The 17,479-nt window shown below is 37.8% G+C and overlaps 1 pseudogene; it reads right to left on the bottom strand.

Annotated features, from left to right (window-relative positions):
- Positions 1-17,145: 17,145 nt before the first annotated feature.
- LOC111736553 lies at positions 17,146-17,264 on the bottom strand (annotated as a pseudogene).
- Between the last annotated feature and the right edge of the window lie 215 nt (positions 17,265-17,479).

Raw genomic sequence — 17,479 nt, 5'->3', positions numbered from 1 at the left:
TAGGTAACAGAAAAATAAATATAAAAACCTTGAAAAAGCTTACAAAATAATTTTCCATTTTTACTATTTCCAATTCAACACTTAGTGAGCAACTCACTTTAAAAAGAACCTTCATTTTTTTTAACCCCTTTCTCCCTGTTGCTCCTTCTCACTAGCTTTATATGTACTGGACTGCAGAAGCTCAGACTAGAAATCTTTTTGCAGCTGGACTGAGCTGAGAAGATGCTGACTGGCCTCAAATGAAGACAAGGATGATGAACTTGTCAGATGCGCTTGTATTAAAAAGGGAATGAATTTTCTGTAATGTTATTAAAGCATGAAAATCAGTTGCTCAGGGGAATAATTTGGTGAGTTGCTATCTTTCATAAAATAGGAAATATTTGGAAATTCATAACTTTATTGTGTGTTATGGTGAGGTGAGGGTGGGTGTATGTGTCCGCGCCCATATGTGTATGTGTGTGTGTGTGTGTGTGTGTGTCTTTTAGTTGTAGAATAGGAGTCAGTTCACTGTCCCCACAAATATGAAGAACTGTGTTGTCTTAGAGTTGTCAGAGAGGAAAGAGCTTGCTTCTGAAAATGCCTGTTGCACTTGTTTTTCTGTGAGGCAGGAATTCCAATATATTCTACTTGTTTTGTCTATTTTTCCTCTGAGGATGTTGAATCACTGAACCAGTAGAGGAAGAAAATGAAGGTGACTTAATAGTGACCTCGAGCTCTCGACAACTTATATCGAGAATGGTGCCCAGCTGCTATCATTATATCAGATACACCTGATTTCTCTACCCGACAAGAAACAAGAAAATGTACAAATTTAAGAATTTTTTCATATCTGTAGAGGCAATTATATTTTACAATGCTTCAGCCTGCAAAGATTCTGATGGTCTTTATTTGGCATATTCCATATCATCTTACTAGACACTAGTTCCATAAGACACTATGAAATAAGTTGACATGGGTAAAATATGATGTCATATGTCATATCCTTCTTTAGGAAATTTATCAAGTATATCAGAAAGCAAAAGTCTCTGTACATCCTTCAACGAAGAGAATCCATTTACTTTTGTTTAATTATGTAACTCCCAAACTTATTTGGCCTTGTTTCCATTTTCCATTTTTATACTTAACACTTATTTAAATACTGTGGTAAAGAAGCACTCTGAGACACCCTGCACATATGTGCTTAGAGAGTGGAGGAAACCTGGTTTGTAACACCAGGTCTGAACCTGTGGGTGAGGAAGGGAAATCAGCATAGAACTTTTCTGAATCAAAAGCTATTTTTTTTTTAAATCCTAGAAAACTCCAAGTTGTCCAGTTTAGAAGACTTATTATAGAGATTGAAGAATAAACCAGAGTTAAGGTATTGATTTGCAATCGGAAACCTTAATTGTATTTACCAAAACTTTTTTCTTTCAATCCAGGGCATGTTTCTCTTGGTATTAATAACTGTGTTAGGAGGATGAATGTTGCTGAATAAAGTGAAATCAAAGCACAGTTGCAGGGAATCATGAGGGGCATTTCATCAAAGCAACATTCACCCACACCATGGTACCCAGAGTTCCATACAAAACAGATAGCACTTTTTAAAAATTAAATGTGTTGGGGTGACATTAGTTAATAAAATTATATATGTTTCAAGTCTACAATTCAATAATACATCATGTGTATATCGCATTGTGTGTTCACCACCTAAACTTAAATTTTCTTTTGTCACCATATACTTCACCCCCTTTATCTACCTCCCCCTCCAGATAACACCACTTCAATGACTGGGATAAAACTGCTCTAGTGCAGTACTTGTTTATTTGTTTATTTTGTGCTTAAAGACATAGAAGAGAGAATAATGGAAATCATGCTCATGTTCCTACCTTCTGGAATTAATTAATATTCATATTTTGCCATTTTTGCTTGACATATGAATATGTGTACTTATAGAAAATTATAATTGATATCTTTATAAAACATTATAGGAAAAACCAAAGTTTTGTCTTTGCTTTCAAACTATTTGCCTCTCTCTTTCTTTAGAAGCACCCACCCACCTGAAGCTGGCTTCACTCATTTCCTGTGAATTTTTTAAGACTTGACTACTATTAGGGTTCTTTCTTCTCCTTTCTTTCTCTCTGTCTTTCTCCCTCTCATTTTCTCTTTCTCTCTCTTATTCTCTCTCTCTCTCTCTCTCTCTCTCTCTCTCTCATATACTTATATGGTCTCTATTTTTCTCTCTCTATATATATGGTCTAGCCATATTGACACACCAGATTAATCAGCACATATACTTTGTACTTTTATGCTATATTTGGGAAGACTTAATATATAAATTGCTTTATGTATTTCTATTTTAAAATTTCACAGAAATTATTATTCTTTGTGTAACTTACTTTTCCTGATCAACATTAGGTTTCAAAGTTTTTTCATACTGCTATGTATAAATATGCCCATTAATTTTAAATTTTAAATGCTATATGGTATTTCAACCTATGACTATTTTAAAATTTATTTATTTTATTGGTGAACATTTAATTGCTTTCAATTATTTTTTATTTCTACCATGCTACGACAAATGTCCTTGACGTGTCTGCTATTGTTTAAGAATTTCTGTAAAGTACATACCAAATGTAGGATTGAGAGATTGCCATGAAGATACAGTCAAGTTTTTAACTTTACTAGACCAAACATTCTTCATAATATATATTTCCACTAATCGGAAGGGAGACTTCCTCTTTGCTTAAAATTCTAGCAAAATTTAGATATTTCAGATTTTTTTCTATTCTGAGAATGGTAAAGTAATTAAAAAAATAATTGACTTTCTTATCATAAATCAAATTTTCTTTCATGTTTTTTTGCTGCTTTGATTTCCTTCTTTATCAATTGCTTTTTATGTCATATGTTCAGCTTTTTCAAATGATATGAAAATAAGTCTATGTGATGTTTATCTTTTTAAATTGAAATTTAAGGATTCTTTATAAGCTCTTCATAATAACTAATATATGTTGTAAATATCTTTTCCAAATGTATTTTTTATCTTTTTTATCATGGCTTTGTTATACAGTTTTTTAATTGATATTTTTCTTCATTGTGTGTGTGCACATGTTCCTGCATTCCTTTTTTATAGGATGCAAAAATACTATCCTATATATTTTTCTAAGAGTTTAAAAGTTTTTCTGTTTGTTTGTTTTCATGCAAGTTTTTGCATTGCATTTTGAAGTCAATCTTTTAGAATTTTCTCGTAAAATGATTTTTTTAAAATAAATACTTTTATATACTTTTCTAATTTTATAAGCACTCACAGTTTTTATATTAGTTAAGATATTCTTATTAAGTGAATTTATAATCAACAGACTTATCACAAAATGTGTAAGAGTAAGCTGCCATGGAAAATAATTTACATTTCTATGTGAACAACTACATTTTTCTATAACAAACATTCTGATGCATAGCTTCTTTTGTTAAATATCTATAATTGCAAAGTCAGAAATCCTTGGCATTTTAAAAACAAACTTTATTATATTAGGAAAGTGATTTGTCTCTTTTAAGAAACAGCTTATGCAAAAACTAAATTTTATAACAAGTTACTATATGCTAACTGGTATATAAATAATCACTAATCTTTTTCTCTATTAAAGTAAAGGTTAATGGGTAATCTAGGGCTTTACATTCTTTATAGTATCATAACTTCTCAAGTTCCTTAATACCAAAACTTGCGCTCTCAGTTTGACTATTTTAACTAATACTTATCTAAAATATTGAAGTCTCTGTTTCATATCTTTATTTCACTTGAAATTTATTTTTAATCTATGGCATAAATTGACAGACATTTTAACCTATGATATAAAATTAGTTTTTAATTTTATTTTTATCATCATCATCATAATCATCATCTTTCATGGTATAAACGTGTAAAGTCAGTTATCTATCTCTGCTTTTTGTTTTTTAATATACCATTTCCCCTGAGATTTAAGTTTCCATTTACTTATTTATTTAATTTATTATTATTTATGCCTACATCACCTGGTCTTCCTAGGTGTTCTCCCATCCAAGTACTAACCAGACTCGATGCTGCTTAACTTCCGAGATCAGACATCGGACTTGTTCAGGGTGACATGGCCATAGACCATGAACTGTGGTGTGGCTTCACTGGGGCTTGAACCGAGGACCTTCGGTGTGTAAAGCTGACATGCTAACCGCTACACTATGGAGCCATGTCCTAAATTTCCATTTAAATCTGAAAATCATTCTGACACTCTTTAAAAAACAGCAAGACAGATTTTACTGAATAAAATAGGAGATTAACTATTGCAGTAGGGGAGAGAAACAGAACTCAACTGACTACAACAAGAACAAGTAAAGATTTATCCTGGGGGACAGTGCGAGGGAGAGAGAGGAAAATTACTAAGGACTTGATCAGATATCAAGAATGGGAGAGAAAAGGAACTTGGTTAGAAATATCAAAGAGAGTGAAATAACTGGCTTAGCAAGATTGTTTGCTAAAACTGGGTTCAGCAGGCTAAGAATAAGGCTTAAAAGAGAAGAGGACTCAAAGGAGTCTGGGCAAAGTCTGGTCAAAAGGGGAGTCTTTGTCATTACAAACCAAGTTCCCATACATGAGTGCCTGTTTCTCGGCTGTTTTGCATTGATCTGTGCTGTGAATTGAGTTGTATCCTTCCCCTCATTGAAGCTCTAATTCCCTACATGACTGCATATGGAGATGGGAAGGAAATAAAAGTTAAATGAGATAATAAATGTGGGTCCCTAATCTGATAAAACTGGTGTCTCTTATAAGAAGACAAAGAGACAGCAGAGTTTGCTCTCTCTCTTTCTCAGCCGTTCTTCCCAGTGCTACAGAGGAAAGACCATGTGAGGATGCATTAAAAAGGCGGTGGTCTTTAAACCAGAGAGTTCTCACTGGGAACTGAATCAGCTGGCACCTTGATTTGGGACTTCCAGCCATGAGAACTGTGAGAAAATACTTGTCTATTATGTCAGCTACTCAGCCCTTGCTATTTTATTATTGCATCTCTAGCAGACTAATGCCTCACTGTCTTAATTACTATACTAATAATTGTGAAGGACAATCTCATTCTGTTCCTGTCTTTTTCGATTACCTAATTTTTTCTTTTTATTGGTAAAAATTAATTTTAGAATAAGTTCATGTAACTCTACAGACAATACCATTGAAATGTTTATTGGAATCCTTCTCGTGTTAGAGATTACTTTGGGAAGAATTTAATTTTTTAGGATATTAATTCTTCCTATTCGTGAAAACAGTAAATTTATCTACTTATCCAGCTATTCTTTTCTAATTCTGTGACATTTTATAACACAGATATATTCTTTGATATCTTAGACTTTATTGCAATCACAAATAGTATATTTTTCTCTATTATATTTTTAACTTGATATTTGATAATACATTTTTTGATATGATGCCTCTATTCTTAAATACTTTAGTATGTATTTCTTATAAACCCAGGTCCTTCTCCTTTATATCACAGTGTAATTTAAAGTTTGCAAAATTCACTTTAGTAGATATTATTATAATTTTCTATCGACATTATTTAAATCTCACCAACTGTCCTAATAATATATTTTATAGCCAAAGGTAAGGGAAGATTAAATACATTTATTTTTCTTGTCCTAGAGCAACTCCAGAATAGTTGCCATGTTCCTTCAGGTTTATTTAATCTAGAACAGTTTCTTAGTTTTTCTTTGACTTCGATAATAGCATTTTTAAGAGTTTAAAACATGTATTTTGTGGAACATCTTTCATTATAATTTTGTTATTTTTTTCATGACTAGATTAAAATTATACATTTTTGCATAAATATCATAGCGGTGATGAAGTATACTTTTCAGCGTGTCATACCAGTGAGAATATACTGTCAACTTGTCCCATTACTGATGATAACTTTGATACCTGGTTAATGTGTGTTTGACAGATTTCTCACTGTAAGATTACTATTTCTTCTATTTGTAATTAATAAATGTAATCTATTATATTTAATAAATTTATTATAATTAATAAACTTATAATTAATGAATTTTGAGACTAAATATTCTAACTCTCATCACACTTTTGCTCATAAGTTTTAAAACCTATTCATGATTTTTGCTTCACTAAATTAATTACATTATTGTTATAAAATGATTTCCTGATTTCATTATTCCTTCTATATTTATTAATTGACATTCTAGTGAAAAGAATAGATTTCTACCTAATTGATTTATGTATTTTTTTTTTCTATCACCACAGACTCTTGGATTTTTATTTCATTCAATGAGTAATAATCTGTAACTATTATTTTGATGCTCTAATTTACCCTGATTTGGCCAGTGGGAGCCCCTTCAGTCTGGCTTCTGTGTTGTAGTGACATACTCCACATTCTTTGAACATTTCCTACTTTCTGACACAACCAGGTATTTGAGATTCAGCTGAAAATTTCCAGCCCAGTCTGAAATCAGCCATTTTTCTAAGGATCACAGAATAGCATTTAGAAAATAAAGCCTGGGTGCTAGCTATACTCACTGCCCTTGATGCCAAACCTTCTTTAGCAGACAGAACTATGAAACACACACACACTTGCAAACTGTCTATTTTCATACCATGACTTATCTGTATTAAATTCTAAATTTTTACTGATACCTCTGTTTCTAATACAACACTACAGGATTTATTTTAGCTTTGCAGCATTTCCTGTTTATAATCCTCTACTTTTACTCCATTTATGCACTCTGATGGCTTGAATATTAGACTTCGATATTTTCCTTTGGGCTCTTGAGTCTCTGTTAATTTTTTCTTTGTCCTTTTCCCTCTATTGTTCAGATTGGATAGTTTCTATTAATTTATCTTCAAGTTCACTGACTTTTTTTCCTGGTATCTCTCTTTTGCTATTGAGCCATTATGCAGAATTTTTTAAAAAATATATATTTTGGATCTCAAATTTGCTCTTTTGTATAACTACTATTTCTTTGTTGAAAGATTTTCTTTCCATTATATTCAAGAGTGGTTGCCATTACCTTTTTGGAACATGGTTATGGTAGATGCTTTAAAGTCTTTGATAATTCTAGCCTGTGTGTCATTTCAGGGGTTGCATCTGCTGAGTATTAGGTTTGCTTCTTTTTTGTGGCGAGTAATTTTGGATTATGTATTGGACATTTTGAATCATATGACATCTTGGATCCTTTAAAAATTTTCTGAGGAATATTGACTTTAGTTTTGTTTTAGCAATTTGTTAATCTGGAAGAGGCAGTGTCCCAAGCCCTGATCTATCAGGATTGATGAAGTAGGGAAAGGGTGCCTAGGTAAACTGGTGTCCAGTGATTTGTTAGCTGAGGGGAGCCAGGACAGCCCCGTTCATAAGTGATTCTGTCTAAAGGCTAGTCCCTCCCTGTGCTGACTGGCTTGATCTGGAAAGAGAAGATCTGACTGAAGCTGCGCAAGTTAGCATCCCACAGTCTAAACACGTGTCTCGGAGTTGGGAACCCTTGATCTATGGTCTTCTCATCAGTGGATATTGGAATGGACACTATGAAAAGGGCCAGGCCCTTTTGCGCACATGTTCACCAAGCCTTTTCTGTATCAGCTTGCTTGATGCTTTGGTTTCCTTCTTGCCTTGCTTTGCTTCCCACCACAACCTCCCCGCTCACACACACGCACATGAACCACATCCTGTCTGCCTTCCCTATGTCTACCATTCTACCGCATTAACATTATCTTTTCTGATTGGGTTTTCTAAAATGTATTATAAATTCTTATAATAGTTATGAACAAACTTAAGCCTTCTTTGCCATGATTTTTGTCAGTTTCATCTGTATAGCAATATCTGCCCATTAAACAATGACTTTAAAATGACGTCCTGCATGCTTTTGAAATCAACCTTTTTAAGGTAAAGTTTGCGTAAAATAAAGGCTAGGAGGCCTCTGGGAGTTTCAGAGATGGAAACTCCCAAAGATGGAGTAAGGCACTAACTGTGCTTCATGAGCAACTTAGTCAACCAGCTACACCACACTCAGGTGTTGTCCCCCATTAACTCCATTGGTGGTGTTCCCCTGTCTGGCCCAGGTCACCCTACTGAGCCTCACCTTGGCCCTCTTCATAGGCCATTGACAGGAATGGTGTGTCTTTACCTCTCTATTTGACATTGCCCCAGAAAAATGAACATGTCATAGGGCGATTCAATTATTCTCTTTGAGGATCCTTCCATCTGTGTCCTGAATGGAATCTCTGAAGAAGTCGGTGCTGTTACCATAAACTCAGGAATGGTAGAGGCCTTCTCCAGGGTACAGAGGGACTCCTTCTGCCTTGTGAGCTGCCAAATATCTCATGAGGCCCATGCTTTCCAGTTACCTTCCACTTCCTTAACTAAAGGAGACTGAGCCTAAGGCTCTGATAAAATGCCAGAAAAACATAACAAAAGAGGAGAATAATTAGAATAGTGCCCCTCTCCACAGTGGTGAGAACGTATCATCTGTATCTAGGCTCCTGGAGATTACCGGAGTCTCCATTGTTTGTAATGCAGTCTTGGACCTCTGAAGGGAAACCTCAGTTCCAAGCTCCTAGAAGACTGTTTAAGTAAGAAGTTCCAGATGTCTATTAGCTCCTTCCCCAAATGCTCCTGCCATTACCAAATTATTACTGCCATGCCAGAAGTCCTGTCATTTTGCAAGAGTGACCCAGGTGCAACAAGGCTGTCTGGTGAGCCACATCCTGCTCCTTGCTTCCCAAAATGTGGACAGGAAGTGGTAGATGAAGGCCAGGCCATTGGTTTAGTGCTCCAACCTCACTGATGTCAGGGAAGAAGACACAAAGAAAAGAGCTTTCAGAGACTGTCTAACAGAAATTTTCCACCCACATCTTCCAGTTGAAGGGCCTGTAAATGGGAAAATTTCAATATCACTGATGCAGTCTCTTTCATGCCACTTTGTGAGGTCAAAGTGAGGCACTCTCTCCAACCCCTATACATACAGTCTCCTTGTATAGTCATTGTTGGAGACCTAGGCTTAGAGAAGAAAGCTGATACTGGTGGAATCTGGAGAATTAAAGTCTTTTCAGACTGCAGTGCCATTCAGACTGCCTGTTCATTCTCCCTTCCTGCACTTGGGGTGGTGGACTCCTTGTCCTCACCCACTCTCTTTGCAGATCCCAGCCACAACCACATTACCAGCCATGGACTTAGCTGACCTATCTCCCCCAGTCCTGTCTGCCTTTACCTTCTTCACACCAGATATTAATTGTGAAATGAGATGCACAATTCTTAACTCCCCTTTTTTGGTCTTCCTGTGGAATCTCCTTCAAGTTCAAGCCCATATTTGGGGATTCTACTTAGAAATGAGGCTCTTTGCATTTTATCCCTTCATTCATAGCTGCAGCATCTTCTGCTTTTAACCTCCTTTGACCTCCTAGCATCTTAACCCTCTTTTTCAGGACTTCCTCTTGTAGAATGGAGTCAGCTATGCTTGTGTGTGTGGATTCTCCCCCTTTGATCTTACAGACCCCTCCTCCAGAATTTCACCATCTTCACCATGAAGGCCATCTCTGCTTTCCCAGTCAATTATACTGTCACAGCCAGCACATCTTACTCAACCAGCCCCTTGTTTTGGACTTTGCTGTAGCTAACGAGAACACCACTTTGCTATCCCATGATTTCATCTCCAGGTTTCCTCCAGGCTCAGAGGTGAGCTCCCTTCCTTGTCCCAGCCCACTGCAGTGTGAAACAGATATCTCCAGACTACCTGCATTTGTGGTCATCAGCCCCATCTCAACTTTCAACCACTCCTTTGGCCCATGAGTCACCCATCAGCCCAACTTGGAAGCCCCTGAAGGGCAGCATTCAAGAACCCCTCTCCCCAGTGCTCCTATATATACTGGCCTCTTCATCACTACTTCCCCAGCCACCTCCACTCCAGTAGCCAGCACCTCTGCAGATTCCGCATCCAAGCCTGTCTTTGATTCTGATGAAATTTATATAGATACCATGCCCCATTTTCAAGCTGCCATCTTTCTGTCTTCCCTTGTCTCCAGTGAGAACTTCTTTCTATTTTCCATGGCACTTCCTTGTTCTGAGAACACGCTGCCCAGTGACAGCCCTTCTTCAGCACGAGTATACACTAGCTGTCTGCAAAGTCAGTGACCCAAAAACAAATTTTGACCTTTTCTTTAACTCAGGAAAATCATTTGGCTCACATTTAGGTCTCCTGATGGGCTGCAGCCTGAAGCTATCAACAGTGACAACTTTTTCCCTTTTGGAATCTTGACTGCCTCAGTGCAAATTCCAGACTTAACCTCTCTTCCAGCCCAGCCACCCACTAGAAGCACAACTCCATCAGCTTCTGTGGGTTTGACCTCCCTATGTTCCATCTTTGGCATTCTTGTCATTATCTAGCTGACATTCTGTAACACTCCAAGTGTTTTCCTCATTGGCTCAACAACTGCTTCTGTCTTTAGAGCTGCCATAAAGATAACTAACACTGGAGACAATAACTCACCTTTAGCCAACACCACTGCAGACCCATTTGCATTTTGAGGATCTATAGCCCCTATGATAGGTACTGCTACTTTGATAGGTGCTGCTACTTTGGGGTCAGTATGGCTGTCTCAGAGACTATCTCCATGTCTGGAGCACTCAGCTTGATCCAGAGGTGGGAAGAGCATCCTGCACCACTGCTTATGTTGGAGAAGGCTTAACCTGCACTCTCATTGCAATTGGAACGGCCAGCTCTATGGAAAGCAAATCTGTCCTGTGATACACTTTCCTTCTTGTCTATTGTCAGAGCACTTAGGATCCCCTTCTCATCTCCCAATGACCATACAAAGCACACCTGCTACTATTTGAACAGATAATACTACTGAGGAGAAACATGTACCAGGAGATAGTTCTGTTCCACCTTGTGGTCAGATCACTTGGGCCCTTCTCGTCAGAATACATCTGTAGTCAGAGAGGTTAACACTATATTGGTGATTGGAGATACTTTACTTCATGCCTTTTGTCAGAACACCTGGAGACTCTCTGGCCACCATGCATCTGCTATAATCCAAGGGCCTGGCACCATACTTGTGTTTGTAGCCCATACTGCTCCTGCCCTCAGTCAGAGCAACTGGGGTTTACCTGTCCAGAGCACAGGTAGTGCAATGGGAAGTGACAGCATCATACCTTTGATTGGAGCTCCCTGTGTTTCTGTCTTCCTCAGAGCATCTGGGGCCCCCATGTCCAGAGCACAGGTTGTGCAATGGAAGGGGTCAGCATTATATCTATGCCTGGAGACACTACTATTTCTACCAATATTTGAAATAATGGAGAGCTTATAGCCAGAGCACATCTGTTTCATTCATGAGGGAAAATATCCTACAGTTTTAGAGAGACACTTTTAGTCTCATCTTCTCAGGTCAGAACACCAAGGACCCACCTTTGACTTGGAAGAAATCAACACCACTGAGAAAATACCTGTGCTTGAGAGAACCTTCACCACTGCCTTTGGTCAGAGCAATTGTGCCTCTGGTATGCATACAGCAAGCAGCAGTCTTGCTTTTAGGCTACTCTCATCACTTGTCTAGGACTTCATTGGAAACAAGTGTTAGGCCTCCAATCCATTAATTTTCTCCTAGTGCAAGATCCAGGACCTCGGCAACTAAGCAGGTCACCACAGTACTACTTAAGTTTGTTTGACATAACCAAAAGGTATTGAGCCTATGCCCAATACCTTTTGGTTATGTCAAACAAACTTAACCTGCTCTTTGTCTTCCTAAAGTAAGGTGAAGGTCTCATAGTTAGAATACGTGTGTGTTTACATGTGTTAGAGGGCGTGGGGCAGATGAGATCAGGCACATGTCAACACACTGGTCTTGAGAAATTCCACAGTATAGAATTGAAAGGAGCTCTGTATGTATCATCACCCAACTCATCCTTGACTTTGACTGTTAGCCTGACAGACTCAAGCTCTCGGCCAGAACTGGCAAGACACCCACTGCTGCTTATAGCCGCCCCTTTCTCTTTTGCCTCAATGGGCTCTTATTTTTCTTTCTCCAATTATAAATACATAAAGCTTTGTTCTTATTAATTTGTCCTATGTTCCCCTGAATTATCTTGAATAAGTGGTGACATTTTGAGCCAGATTGAACTGTGCAGTTTTCTGGGACTAGGATGTGGTAGTCCCCACACTTTATGAGTACACATGCTGACTTCTGCGATCTCTGTTTTCATGTATAGGGATGGCAACCCAGGATGAACTGAGGTCCTGAGAAGGGATAGAAGAAATGATCAACCTTGCCTCTCCCCTCTCTACTTCTCTTTTACCAATCTAACATTACTCTATGCTAGACAATCCCTGATGTGGGTTAGAAAACCCCAATTTATAATTTTAGTCTTTGTAAAAAGTTTAAATATCATTTTTGTGTCTTTATCTTTAATTAAACTTAGGCCAGTGCCCATACATTTCCATTTTAAGCAGAGAGGATGGGCTTGGCATCCAGGCTCTTGGAACTAGAGGGACAAAGAAGGAAGAGCCCATACCTGCTCTGTAATGATTTAAAAATTTATGTCTAAAATGTCACTTAGAAGTAACATTATGGTCAGATGTAGCTGTCCATAAAGTTATGCTGTATCTCCATGGACCTAACTGAAGATTGCTGAAACTGCAATCTTTTCTAAGTTATTTCAAAACTCATGAGTACCAGCTTAAGGCGGGGCACAGAGACAAGTACAAACATTTTCCTTAGCTTCTTCCAAGTTATCTAATTAAACAGTTCTTTAGTGAAGACTCTACCCCTGACCCTGTGCCAGGCTCTAGTGACATAGAGTTAAAAGACATCTCTTGCCTATAAGGAATTTATACTGTAGTAGAGAGACAGATGGATAGTCAACAACAACAACTGGAGGCATAAGTGATAGGATTATGGGAGCAGGTAAGAAGGACATAAAACTAAGTCTGGGGAGATACAACTTGAGATGTACTTTAATGAAGAAGAAGCTGTTTTCTAGTGGAGAACAGTTATTTCTAGGTCAAAGAAAAAACTCTAAAAAGTCATGGAAGAAAAGGAGCTCAGAAACTAATGAGACACCAGGCTGGTGGGCAAGTATGGCTAAAGGGAGAAACCAAAGCGGAGACATACAGCTGTATGGAAGAGGGGCAGACCATGAACAAAGTTATATACCAAGAGGAGAAATTTGTCCATTATCCAAAAATGTGACAAGAGTATATGTAGGCTGCAGAAACATCCCTGTGGCTAGGTGGGAAGTAAGCATTGAATGGGTGCCAGAACAGAGGCAAAATGTTTATAGGACCCAAGCAGTGACCTAAGCAGAGAACAGAAAATGAGTTCTTGGTTTAGGGAAACTGTCAGTGGGGATAGTGAGAAGATAAAATAAGAGGGAGATGAAGTGGGTGGATTGAGTACTTTTAGGAAAAATATAATCGGTTTAACTTTTAATAATAAAGTTACTTGTGGAAGATTCAGGTAATATTCAGAAGGTAGTTCATTCAGGCATTTATTTATTTATTTATTTCTTGTATGTATTTAGTCTCTGGGATGTGCTTAGGACTCTTCTAGGTAGTAGCATCAATTACAAAAAATGGCCAAATCCCTGCCTTTGTGGAGCCTACATTCTAGCTCGAGGGGAGAAAATAAATGACATACATAATAAGTCCGTAAATTACTGGTAGGTTAATTTGGGGGAGGGGGGGACCTTTTGTGCCACAGGCCCTGACCCTGACAGAGGTGCTCACTTGGGCTGGCTCAGAGACCAGACACTGTTGGCTCCCATTGGTTTCTCTAGTCCTTCAGGAAGGTTGAAATAAACATTTAGGTGAGTTCTTTGGAAGTGAGGGCAGGCTCGCAGATGGGGGGAAAGAAGAAAGGACAGACTCACTTGCCTCACCCCACCCCACCTCCATTGCTTTTGACTGATTTCTCTTGATAGAATGTAATGGTGGGGTAGGAAGTTCTAAGACTTTTCACGGAATCACATGATGAGTGATTAGCCAGGGATTAAGGGACCAGGGTCTAGACATGTCAGAATGTAGAGAAAACTCTCGCTGAAATATTTATCCACCCACCGATTGTTGAAATATTGATAAAAAATTCAAAGCTTTTGGATAAAAATCATGTTATTTTGCTGAGCTTCCCCAGTTGTAACTATGCATGGGACTATGCACAGCCCTCACAGCAACCACTATGCCTTAGTCGGGTCTGGTGGTGTCTCATATCTTCTGTCCTGTACTGGAAAGGAGAGGGGACATGCTATAAAAAATTCTGGACTGGCTTAAAGTGGCTCTTAAGAAGAGGGTTTGAATTAACTTCAAAAATGCCCTACACAAAACTCAGATATCACATAGCCTCTCCCAATCTCATCTTTTTTTTTAAATCTGCAAAATGTAAAAATACTCCTGCCTCCCCAAGCAGGTAGATCTTATGCAAGTGATTTGGGAAATGTAAAAGATTATAAGTCAGAGAGCTTGAGTTTGAATCCTGCCTCTAGCCCTCAATAGATCCTGGCAGAATACTTAATCCCTCTGTGAAATGAAACAAATGATAGTGGCAAATTTATTTAGTTGTGACAATGAAATTAATTATTACATATCAGGCACTTAGAATACTTTCTGGCATATAAAATGTGAAATATAGGCATTTGCCATTTTATTACAAAATGTTAATAATTCATAGAAATTACTAACATGTTTTATTAACATATAATCTCTTCAAAATTGATATGATGGGACTGTAAGCCTGAGATTCTAGAAAAGATATAATTGGCTAGCTGAGAAGGTTTGTTGGCAAAACAGTTGATCTTTATCACTTTCTTTTCTATAATTACCAACTCCATTTGTTTCTCTAGGACACAGGTTAATTAATATCATTAAGAGGTAGCAGAGAACTGAATCTTAACTTTGAAATGCTTCTCTTATGGAGATCTCCACTTCCAGTTGAGTTTTTACATGAAGTGTGAAGAAAACATGCCCCCAAGTGTGCCTGAAATAGAACCCAATATGGTATCCTGTGACATCAAGAGTAGAGCACGGTATGAAAGCTAGAGTGGAGTGGATTTATCACCTCTTACTCAGGAGAGGCTTGTTAACAGAGATACATGCTTTTTGTTGAAAGGTCAAGTGCAGATAGACAGATTTGACAGAAAAATGGTTCCACATTAAAAGCCAAGAAGAGAAATGTCTGTCCCTTCTCTCAGTTGTTGCCAGCAGCTGTCTCATAGAGCAGTGACATTTCTCTTTGGACATTTTGAAGCTGAGCTGTAGACTAGGTTCAGGAGGGGCAGAGGCAGGGTAGATTAAAGGAAGAGGACAACTTTTACTTTATTCTAATAAATGGGCATATGTTATTCCTGCTCCATTTTCTTTCTCAGGACCAGTAACAAAATGAAGACAGGATGTAGAAATGAAGGCAACCATAGTAGGGGTGGGACACAGGGCAGAGCCCTTGGTGGATGATAAATGGAATAAATTTTTGATTGCTTCTTCTAGGAGTCTTTTCCACCTTTCCTTTCAGAACAATAAGATGGTGCTTTCTCGAAAAGGTGTCTTCATTGAATTATATTGTCATATTTAGTTTGTAGGAACAGAGGAGAAATGTGGTAGCCAGTCTGTAAAGACAGCCTTCCAGCTATCTGGTATCCATGCTACCTATAATCCCTCCCACTTTGTTGATTTGAAGCAAAGGAGTGAAACTCTCAGTCAGAAGCTGCAGTAATCAGATAATAGAGGTACTAAAGTAGAAGACAAAGGTAATACAAGAAAAAAAGTGTGAAATTGAAAGAACAGTGGTCACAGAAAGCCAGAACAATGCACAAGTCTAAACATATTAGTTCAGGTGGATTACATGAAAATGAGATTCTGCATCACAGTGGCCTTTTGTATATGACTTAATGGAGTGGTTCTCACAGTGCCAGCATCACTTTGGGAACTTATTAGAAATGCAAAAATTTGGGCTTTACCTTAAACCTACTGAATCGAAAACTCTGCGGTGGGACTAGAGTTTAGCAAGCTTGTGTGCAACAAGTCATAATTCTGATGCTCATTAAAACTTGAGAACCAGAGGCTTAGAGATTTGTTACTCAAAGTGTAAACCATGGAGCTTATTAAAAATGCAGATTTAGTCTGATTCAGAATCTACTTGTTAACAATATCCCCAGATGAATCATGTGTATGTGCTCTTTGAGAAGCATTGGCTTAAAACGTTCATGACAAACTACTGGTAGTGCCTCTAAGAATAAAGTGTTTGCGGAGTAGACAATCTGGAGAACCTAGATGTGCTCCGATCTGAAGTCCTGGCCTTGAATGGAATTGAGCCCTGATTGAGTTGGTGCTTGAACCTCCAGCCTAAGAACCTTACCCAGAAAAAGCTACAGTCTCTACTCATCTCTAGGAAATAAATCAGACTCAGGCTTGGAACATTAGAATGACCTAAAGACTCCTGAGCAATAATGTCTTTCCAACTAGAGAGGGAAGGCTCCTTGTTGCTAGACTCAGCTATAGACCTGAAGTTATAAGAATCCTTAGCAAGGATTCTCAACAGTGTCTTAGGAGTTGGCTGAGAGAATAGCAAGTCAGGGCAATGCCTCTTTTCTCATACTATGGGCCTTTATTATAGTCTTTTTATCAAGTGATGACAGCCTATATTGTCATGGGGAAAGGGAGAAGAAGCTCTCATTTCTTGTGAGCTGTATTATGTGTGAGGCATTGTGCTCTTTCTTTGTATGCCTCATAGCCTTGTTCCTTTTAACCATCCTATAGAATAGTCATTATTTATTAACTGGTTTAATTTATATAAGCTTTAAGAACTTGTCCACATTCCTATCATTAGTGAAACTTTTCTAGGCTATCTCATCTTTTAATACAACTTTCAGGTCTTTTCATTATTAGATAACTCAGGGTGACTATAGTAACATTCTGCCTAGAAGGTAAAGCAGGATGAGATTTTTATATTAAGGTGTTTTATTATCCTTTCAAGGAATATATAAAAAGAGAAAAATCCATAGTCTTCTCAAGATGCATCTGATAGGACTCCAGATCATATTCTGACAACTGCATAGTCTTTTTTTTAGATTTTTAAATTTTTTAATTTTTTAGGTGAGGTAACCCTTGGTTGACCTCACAGATTACAAGGACCTTGTCAGCTTACAATCCCTTATTTTTTTATATTTTTTGTGCCTACAGTACCTGGTCTTCCTAGGTGTTCTCCCATCCAAGTACTAACCAGGCCCGACCTTGGTTAGCTTCTGAGATCAAATGGGATCGGGCTTGTTCAGGGTAGCATGGCCGTAGCATAGTCTTTTAAAAGATAACTGTAAAGTCTTTAGGTTAGGAGTGTAGGAGGTAGGGAAGCAGTACAGCATATGAAGAAAGTATTGGGTTTGGATTCAGGCTTTGAGCTGTGAATTAGAAGAGTGACCTTGGTCAAGGTTAAGGTTAATACCATTGAGCCTCACAAAGTAAAAAATAGATCCTAAAATAGTCTTACTTTCCCTTTATGGTCTTTCTA

This window comes from Pteropus vampyrus, unplaced genomic scaffold (assembly GCF_000151845.1).
Source record: "Pteropus vampyrus isolate Shadow unplaced genomic scaffold, Pvam_2.0 Scaffold20, whole genome shotgun sequence".
Taxonomy (NCBI): domain Eukaryota; kingdom Metazoa; phylum Chordata; class Mammalia; order Chiroptera; family Pteropodidae; genus Pteropus; species Pteropus vampyrus.
This window is presented reverse-complemented; position numbering and strand designations above follow the sequence as displayed.